The sequence below is a fragment of the Crocuta crocuta genome, unplaced genomic scaffold (genome assembly GCF_008692635.1).
Source record: "Crocuta crocuta isolate KB4526 unplaced genomic scaffold, BGI_CrCroc_1.0 scaffold330, whole genome shotgun sequence".
NCBI classification, from domain to species: domain Eukaryota; kingdom Metazoa; phylum Chordata; class Mammalia; order Carnivora; family Hyaenidae; genus Crocuta; species Crocuta crocuta.
Genome location: NW_027530521.1, coordinates 24,753 through 35,027, shown reverse-complemented (window position 1 = coordinate 35,027; position 10,275 = coordinate 24,753). Strand labels below are relative to the sequence as shown.

Below are 10,275 nucleotides of genomic sequence, written 5' to 3'. Positions count from 1 at the left end.
GATAAATTTTTGTTTTTCTGAATGGCCCTTGGAATTCCTAGGAAGCAATCTGCAGTACAAATAAAAGCAACCTTATGAATAACCAGGAGATCACACAGAGAAAATGGATAGACAGTTGAATGAAATAAAATATGTCCTCAAGTAAAAGTGCAGGGTTTTGCTTTCTCTTGTCAAATTGTATGACAGGTGAAATCCAGGTTGCAGTGAATGAGTGAAAGGTATTCCTTCAGATTGCAGACTTGCCTTCACAAGGTAAGACTAACAGTAAATAGTGGAAACCAGCTTGCAATTGTGTGACTCTCTTTATTATGTAAAAGTGAGATCACTTTGAGAGAAAGCAAACTTTGATTCTAATTCTAGTTTTATCACTTAAAAATGTGTGAGCATGGGAAAATTATTTAGGTGCTCTGAGACTTAGTCTGTTCACCTAGGAAATGGGGATTATAGTATCTTTTACTGTAAAAATGAACTGTGATGCATTAAGTTGTGAGTGTGAGATTAGAATCCACTGTAGGTGTTGTGAACAATGCAGTGATAGATTTGATTCAGATTTTAAAAAGATCACTTGGGCTATGTGAGAACAAATAGATGGAGGACAGAATGAAAGGGGAAGGACCTAGTAGGAGGCTAATGTAGTAGGTTATAAGTGGAATGGGAAAGAGGGAAATTATCTTATTTGTGATATATATACATACACACACACACACACACATATACATATATACATATGTGTGTGTGTGTGTGTATGTATATATATATATATATACATTCATTTGTATTTTGTTTTTAGAAACAGAACGTAAGTGGAGGAGAGGGGCAGAGGGAGGGAGGGAGAATCTCTATCAGACTCCATGCTCAGTGCTGAGGCCAACTGGTGGCTTGATATCATGACCCCGGGATCATGACCTGAGCCAAAATCAAGAGTCAGTCAATCACTAAACTGACTGAGCCTCCCAGATGCTCATAATGTAATATGTTTTAAAGGGGTTCATAAGATTTGTTAAAGGTATCAATATGTGATACAAGACCAAGAAAAAGAATTGTGATATTTCTTGCCTGAGCAATGACATGGAAGGTGGTGCCATTTAATGAGGTAGGGAACATGTATGTTTATTGCTGAAAATTAAAAATTTAGTTTCATAAGCACTGAATTGATATCCAATTGGCGCTGTCCAAAGTTGGAGATGTTGCATGTATGAAGTTTCAAAATTACGGAAGAGACACAAGACTGGAGTGTTTCCTCATTTATTGGTCAAGGAAAGGAGGCATATCCAACTAAACACCCTAAGAAAGAGGTCTCAGTGAGGGAAAAGACAATCCAGGACAGTGACCTTCCATTCCTAAGTATTTCTCTTTTTGTGACTTTATAAACTGTGCACCTTTTCATGGAATTGCCCACTTTTCTTGTCCTTCCACTTTTCCTTTAAAACTCAGCTAAAGTATTGCTTCCTCTGGGAAACCTTCTTTGATTCCTGTTTGGTTGATATATTCCTACACTGGGATCATCGTATTTTGTAGCTATTTTTATTTTTAAATTTTTAATGTATATTTGTTTTTGGGGAGGGAGGGAGGGAGAGAAAGGGAGAGAAAGTGGGGAAGGGGCAGAAAGAGAGAGAAAGAGACAGAATGTGAAGCAGGCTCCAGGCTCTGAGCCATCAGCACAGAGCCCAATGTGGGGCTCGAACCCAGGAACCATGAAATCATGACCTGAGCTGAAGTTGGACACTTAACTGACTAAGCCACCCAGGTACCCCCGTGCAGCTATTTTAATAAGGGCACTTATTAACTTGGTAATTATTAAACTTGGAAATCATAACATCTGTGAAGCATGTGACACAACTATTTCCGCATTCTTCTATTTGTTTGAATGAATAACATATTCATCTTCTAATGCATTTAAAAGTGTTTCCCCCTTGTTTTGTAGATCACCTGCTTCTAATATGAGGTGTCAGCTCCTATGCAGACTAGATGGAACAAAGGAGCAATGTCACTTACTTTGTTTTCTTGGGTCTCACACAGGATCCCAAGGGACAGAACGTCCTTTTGGTGATGTTCTTGCTCTTCTATATTTTGACCGTGGTGGGCAATTTGCTCATTGTCATGACTGTAACTGTCAGTAAGACCTTGGGCTCACCTATGTACTTTTTTCTTGCTAACTTATCTTTAATGGATGTCATTTATTCCTCTACTATTTCCCCCAGATTGATTTCAGACTTGTTGTTTGGGAAAAATATCATATCCTTCCAATCTTGTATGACCCAGCTATTTATAGAGCACTTTTTTGGTGGATCAGAGATCTTTCTTCTGCTGGTGATGGCCTATGACCGCTATGTGGCCATCTGTAAGCCCTTGCATTATTTGGTTGTCATGAGGCAATAGGTGTGTGTTGTGCTGCTGGTAGTGTCTTGGGTTGGAGGTTTTCTGCATTCAATAATTCAAGTTAGCACGATTTATAGTCTCCCATTTTGTGGTCCCAATGTCATTGATCATTTTTTGTGTGACATGTACCCCTTATTGAAACTGGTCTGTAATGACATGTATGTCATTGGGCTGTTAGTGGTGGCCAATGGAGGAATGATCTGCACTACCGTGTTTGTGCTCTTGCTCATCTCTTATGGTATCATCTTGCACTCTCTGAAGAACCTTAGTCCAGAAGGGAGGCGGAAAGCCCTCCAGACCTGTGGTTCCCACATCACCGTGGTGGTCTTCTTCTTTGTTCCATGTATTTTCATGTACGTGAGACCTGCTAAGACCTTCCCCATTGACAAATCATTGAGTGTGTTTTATACGGTCATAACCGCCATGCTGAACCCCCTGATCTACACTCTGAGAAATTCTGAGATGACAAATGCTATGAAGCAGCTCTGGAGGAGAAATATCATATCTCTTAGTAGGTAAGGGTATTATGTACCATGAAGAGAATTATTTTTTATTGGAGTCCTTTTTCTAAGAATGCAGAAGTCTTAAATGGATTCTGATTTCCCTTTTTTCAAAGTACTTAAGTTAATTATAATTAAAGAATAAACTGGATGATTGTGCTGTAATAGTTTCCCTTGTTGCTAGAATATAAGGTCCATAACATCTTGTAGATCTCTTCACTTACAAATGTGTAATGCCTTTCTAGCAAAGAATCAATAATAAGTAANATATGGTATCTGTCCTTCTCTGCCTGACTCATTTCGCTCAGCATAACACCCTCAGGTTCCATCCAGATTGCTACAAATGGTCAGATTTCATTCTTTCTCATTGCCATGCATTATTTTGTTATTTAAAACAACACTGTGTAGACATTAATTTTTGGTTGCCTTATATAAAAATATTGATTAATACTTTTAGTTTACATAAGAAAAATTGAAGTGTAATAGGTAGCAAATAGTAGTGATGAAAATCTTACAAAATGAGATACATTGTAGAATAAATCTCCTATTTATCTCTCAGATAGTTTCCAGTCCTCTTCCCCAGAGGGAGGTTGTTTAGACTCATTAGGTAATAATCTTTACAAATGCATGTGTATTTAAATATTTATATGTGAGCTTTTCTCTGTGTATGTAAATACTTGCTTTACTGTAGAACTTCTTTTTATAAATAAACTTAATTTTGTAATAATTTTATTAATTTATTTTAGTCTTTTAATTCAAGTATGATTGACATACAGTATTACACTAGTTTCAGGCATCGTGATTCAGTAATTATGTATCTTATGGCAGTGGGTGGGATTGGGGAGGGAGAGAGGTGTTGAACAATCCATTGGAGGGCCCTCATTTTTCCAGGCCTCCAGGCTTTAGGCACCTCTGTTCCCCATGACAGGGCACCTGGCTTTCACTTGGCAGTGGGGGTGTGTGGAGGCGATGGGCCACAGAATCCCTGGATTGACCCTGGGACCTTGGCTGAACTCCCAAGTCCCTCCTGATGGGTGAGGAATTGGGCCAGGTTTTGGGCCACGCGCTGAGGTGTGGGGGATGTCCTGGTGCCCCCCACCATGTGAGTTATGTGGGGGTGATGGAGTACTGTAGACCTCAGGAGGGTTATGGCTGGAGCCCCAAGGCAGCCTGGAGGACTCTCAGACAGAGGGCAAGTCCAGAGCTGCCCCACCTGGGGCCCTGCAGCCGGACAAGGAAAAGCGGGAGCAACCTCCCCAGGAATAAAGCCCTGGAACTATTTGTCAAGCTCCTGAAGCAGAAGAGGATCACCCTGGGACATACGCGGGCCGCAAAGGAGCCTCTGCCATTTCTAGGCTCTGCAGCTCCATTTCCAGAACGAGTGTGAGCCGCGGCCCTGCTGCAGAAGTGGGTGGAGGAAGCTGGCAGCCAGGGAATCTACAAGAACCATGCAAAGCAGGAACCCTGTGTACGCCTCCAAGAGCAAGCGAGCAAGTATGGGGAACAGAGTAAGGGGCGGCCGGGAGGACACGTTCGTGCAGTGCTGGAAACCCACCCTGTGCACATCGGCTACATCTGTACCAGCGGCTCGGGTACAGAAGGATGTGGTCCCAGTGTGGTTCTGCAACCATGGCCAGAAAGGCAACAGATGCGGCAGTGATAGTTCTCAAAGAGAACCTGCTGGGGTTGCTGGGTCCCCTTTCTCAGGGGCACCCGTATCCTTTCCTCTGGCACCTGGGTCCCATTTTGGTACCCCAGGCTACGTACCCCTCCCCCTCTTCACTACGCTGTACTCCCTGGTCTCTTTCCCTGAAGGTGAAGCCTTTCCCTCGGGTCTGTCACCACTCTGGGCTCTCCCATGCATTCAAACTGATGCTAGCCCTTCCCAGGAATGGGGGCCAGAGGTGGGGGAGAGCTAGGGAAAGAGCCAGAGCCTTGGGATAAAGTTCCTCACTAAGGATGGATCAGGGAACACAAAGGGTGTGGGGGGCAGGGAGTTGGGGGTAACTAGCTGGAGTGAAGGGGAGATTCAAGGATACTCTTGTTTTTAATCCCCACATCACTCATTACTTTGTTCTCTTTTTTTAATGTTTTATTCATTTCTGAGAGAGAGAGAGAGAGAGAGCGTGAGCAGGGGAGGGTCAGAAAAAGAGGGAGACACAGAATCTGAAGCAGGCTCCAGGCTCTGAGCTGGCTGCCAGCACAGAGCCCGAAGCAGGGCTGTACCCCAGGAACCACGAGATTGTGACGTGAGCCGAAGTCGGAGGCTTAACTGACTGAGCCACCCAGATGCCCCTCATCACTTTGTTCCTAAAGAAGCCAGGGACACAGTGGGAAAAAAAGTGTACATTGTGTAATGCCCATGTGATAAGTGTAGCTTCCATCTCTTACCATACAGTGCGACTACAGTATCATTGACTGTACCCCCTATGCTGTACTTTTCATTCTTGTGGGTTATTGATTTTATTATGGCAACTTTGTACCTTTCATCCCCTTCACCCATTTTGTCTACCCCTCCACCCTCCTCAGCTCTGGCAACCACCAGTTTGTTCTCTGTATTCGTGAGTCTGTTTTTGTTTTTTGTTTTGGTGATTAAATTCCACATATAAGTGAAATCATAGGCAACATCTTGAAGATATTACTCACTTAGAAGTATATACTAAATGTGTTCATTTCTGTTCATGCCATTACCAACCTTTTTCCAATGCAAAGAATTTATAATAATTGTATGTCTGTGAATTTATGCGAGCATGAGTTCCTGGGAGAGGAATTCTTAGTATATGCATTTGAATCAATGGTCAGATAGTTAAATGTTGATGTTCATAGTTATTGCCAAGCTGCCATCCTTGAGAGTGTACAGTTATCCTGCTTCTCACAGTCCCCAAGTTCTTCTGTCCACATTCCCAAACACCTCTCCCTGATAAGTGTTTCATGGCATAAGTCAACCTGAATACATTGCAGTCATTCTCATATTATTGAGTTTGACTATCTTTTCCTTTGTTTAATATGATTTGTATTTCTTTTCCTGTGAATCATCTATTAACGTCTTTTATGTATTTCTTATCATTATTGATCTTCTCCATACTGATGTTAGTAAGTCAATTATACAATATATCTCTTTTAATATTGTAGTCGTTATTTTTGTACTTCAATTACATAAAAATATTCTTCAACTATGTTAGCACTTGATTTTAAAGCACTTGCGAGGCTTACATTAAGGCTTTTGTTCCTTTTGGAATTCCTTTTGATATAGTCATTAAAGCGATCTGGAATTTTAGCTGTTTTTGTGAACTTCAGGGTTTTTAAATACTTGCATAATATTTTTTTTGCCAGTGACTTGAAATCCTGACTATTATATTCTAAAGCCCCATATAAACTTGGGTCCCACTTAAGACTCAATTCTGTTTCATTGGTCTCTTTATTCATGTCCCATGCAATGAGACATAATATGCAATATAAATGCTTTTGTATTTTACACATTTTGATATGTGATGAGACTAGCAGTCCCTCATTAATATTCTCTTTCAGAATATGTCTAGTTTTGCATATTTATGTTGCAAAATCAAGTTTAAAATGAAAGGAAGATAATGTGAGTTTAACATTAAAATAAGTTTACAATGAAGTTAAAATAAGTTTAAAATAGTTTAGTTACAAAACAAAAGTCAGTTGTGATTTTCAAGAAGATTCTATTAGAAAAGATTAATTTAGGAAGAGTTTACAGCTTTCAAGTTCTGTGAACTGTTATCCATGAGCAAGTCTTTACATTTAACAAGTCATCCCTCACGCCCTTGGGTACTGCTTCCCTTTTCTGTGTGTGTGACTTATCCCTTCTAGATGTCTGTTCTTCATCCATGACCCCTAAAATGCTGCCTGGCACTTTTGCTGTAAGAAAACCACCTCTTTCAGGAAGTATATGACTTAAGTCTTTGCTGAGCCCCTTGTGACCACCTGCAAGCCCCTGTACTATGATGCCATCACGAGTGACAGGGATATGACTTCCTCTTTCAAGCGGCATGTGTAGCCATTCAGGTCCTCTTCACAGTGTGGCTGTGTGCATGTGACTCCAATGTCATAGACTATTCGTGTGTGACATAAACCCTTTTTTGAAACTTGTTTACATGGACACAATCATATTCTCGGTCTCTTTGTTGCTGTTGAAAGTGGGTTCATCTGCCTGTTAAAATTTTCCTCCCGGTGGTCTCCTTGGTGGTCGTTATATGCTCCCTGAGGACCTGTAGCTCGGAGGGGAGACAGAGAACCATGTCTACCTGTGTCTCTCACATCACTGTGGTGGTCTTCGTATTATGTCCTGCATATTTATATATTTGTACCCAATCACCATCTGCTCCGCTGATCAAGTCGCGGCTGTGTTGTGTACCACGGCGACTCCCTTGTTAAACCTCTTAAACATGTGCACTCAGAAATTTGGAGATGAAAAATGCCATGAGGAAGTTCTGAGGGAAGAAAGGTAACTTTGAGAGATATCTCTAACTTTATAAAATATGTTTGTCTTTTTACTGGAAAAGAGAGAAGATGATGATTTCTCTGGTGCAGAGCCACATGAATACTATTTGCCCCAAGTATGTTTATTTTGACATATAGGCACTGTGAGGAAAGGTCCAGGCAGGAAATTATTTATCACTGTAAAAATATCCTATTTAGATGTATGTATTGTCCAATGGATTGTAAAGGTTCAGTGTACTATCAGAATTAGAGTTCTTGTAAAATGCAGATTATCAGGACAGAGCTCTGGAGATTTCAATTTATTAGCTTTGCTGTTGAGTGACATATCTACTTTCCAGAGAGGTGTATGTAAAGCCAGTGAGTTTTGCACATACACTAGCTATTGTGTTGTACTTTGCATTGACATCGTGCACCCTTTCATAAAGTCACCTCAGGTTTTACATTTCGTTTTTAACTTGTAGTAAAATATAACAAAACTTGCAGTTGTGGCCATTTGTAAGTGCATAGTTCAGTGACATGGAGTTAATTCACATTGTCATTCATGATGGTTGATTAAGTTAATTCATGTTCGTTATGCTAACACCTGCACTATTCATCTCCAAAGCTTTTTCATCTTCCCAAACAGAAATCCCACTCATTAAACTTTAATTCCCTCTTCCCTCTCTCTGGCACTTAGGCAAATACCATTTTATTTTCTTCCTGTCTATGAATTTGGCTACTTTAAGTACCATATGTATGTGGAATCATATAATATTTGTCTTTTTGTGATGGTCTTATTTCATTTAGTGTAGTGAATGGTAGGTTAATGTTGTTGTAGCATGTGTCTGAATTCCCTTCATTGTTAAGAGTGCGTAATAATCCGCTGTGTGCATAGTCTTCCTTCTGTTCATACATTTATCCATCAGTAGATACCTTAGCTATTGCTTTCTGATTGTTGTGAATTATATTTCCATGAATATGGTTATAGAAATATCTGCCTGAGACTTTGATTTCCATGATTTTGTGTATATACCCCAAAATAGAATTGTGGATCATATAATATTTTTTTGTTTAATTTGTTAGGAACTACCATAACAGTTTCCATAGCAGCGACATCATTTTACATCCACCAGAATGTGTGGTTGTTCCCATTTCTCCATTTTCTTACATGTGTTGTTATTATTACATTTGTGGTAATAGCTCTCCTGTTGGATGTGAAGTGGTATTGCACTATGGTTTTGAAGTGCATTTCCTAAGGAAAATGATTAGTGTATTGAGCATCTTTTCATGTGCTTATAGGGCACACATGCATCTTCTTTGGTGAAATGTCTATTGAAGTCCTTTGCTCATTTTTAATCAGGTTGGTGTTTGTGTGTGTATGTGTGTGTGTTTGAGATGTAGAGGTTCTTTATATATTCTTGACATTAATACCTTATCATATATATCATTTGCAAATATTTTCTCTCATTTATTGTATGCCTTTTCTCTCTGTTGATAGGGTCCTTTGGTGTACAAAAGTTGTTAAATTTGATAAAATAATTTATTTTTTCTTTTTTTGCCTGTGGTTTTGGTGTCATACCCAAAAAATCATTGCCAACTCCAAGGTTATGAACATTTCTTTCATGTTTTCTTCTAAGAGTTTAATAGTTCTAGCTGATAGTTGAGGTCTTTGATCCATTTTGAATTAATTTTTGAATATGCTGTACATTAAGTGTTCAGTTTCATTCCTTTGTGTGGATATCCAGTTTCACAGCACCATTTTTTGAACTACCCATAACTTCCCAATGAATGTTCTTGCCACCTGTTGACAATCATTTGAACATGTATGCAAAGGTTTGTTTCTAGGCTCTGTATTTTATTCCATTAAAAATGTTTATTTATTTTTGAAACAGGGAAAAACAGCATCAATGGGGGAGGGGCAGAGAGAGATGGAGTCTGAATCAGGCTCCAGGCTCTGAGATGTCAGCACAGAGCCCAATGTGGGGCTCAAACTCACAAACCGCAGAGATCATGACCTGAGCCGAAGTTGGAAGCTTAACCGACTGAGCCACCCAGGCACCCCTGTATTTTATTCCATTGTTATGTCCATCTTTATTGATTACTGTAGCTTTGTAGTAAGTTTTAGAACCAGGAAGTCCCTCAACTGTTTGTTTGCTTGCTTGCTTCCCAAGGTTGTTTTGGCTGCTCAGAGTGCATTGAGTTTCCACTAGAATCTTAAGATGGATTTATCTATTTCAGCAAAAACATTTTTTTAAAATTTTGATATGGATTGTACTGAATCTGTAGATCACTTTAGGTAGCACTGACATCCTTTTTTTTTAAACTTTATTTATTTGTTTTGAGAGAGAGAGAGAAGCAGGGGAGGTGCAGAAAGAGAGGGAGGGAGAGAATTCCAAACAGGTTCTGCACTGTCAGTGCTGAGCTCGATGTGGGGCTCCATCCCACAAGCCATGAGTTTATGACTTGAGCTGAAACCAAGAGTTGGACACTTAACCAACTGAACCACCTAGGTGGCATTGACATCTCAATAACATGAATTCTAGGATTTCAGGAATGTCTTCTCTTTTGTGTTTTGTAGCATATCGTTCAGCAACATTTTGTAGTTTTTAAGAGTATAAGACTTTTGTCTCCTTGTTTAAGTTTATTCTAAGCATTTTGTTCCTTTGGATAATGTTGTAAATGGAATTGTTTTTTAAATCTTCTCTGGCTTGTTCATTGGTAGCACAGAAATTCACCATCTTTTCAGGATGAAAACCCTTTCGGGGAGTTAAGATGGTGGAGTAATAGGAGGACCCTGTACTTGCCTTGTCCCTCAAGCACAGCTAGACAAATATCAAATCATTCTGGAAACCCAGGAAATCAATGTGAGGACTTGGAGGACAAATTTCCCAACCAGGGGGAGAAAAGAGGCCACGTTGCTGAAGGCAGGAAGAGTGGAGATGTGATTGGAGGT

At 39.9% G+C, this 10,275-nt stretch overlaps 2 pseudogenes; both read left to right on the top strand.

Moving 5' to 3' along the window:
- The first annotated feature begins 1,968 nt into the window (after positions 1 to 1,968).
- Positions 1,969 to 2,898, top strand: LOC144234205 (olfactory receptor 4A47-like; annotated as a pseudogene).
- A 742-nt stretch (positions 2,899 to 3,640) lies between these two features.
- LOC144234191 (POU domain, class 5, transcription factor 1-like) lies at positions 3,641 to 4,752 on the top strand (annotated as a pseudogene).
- Positions 4,753 to 10,275: the final 5,523 nt, after the last annotated feature.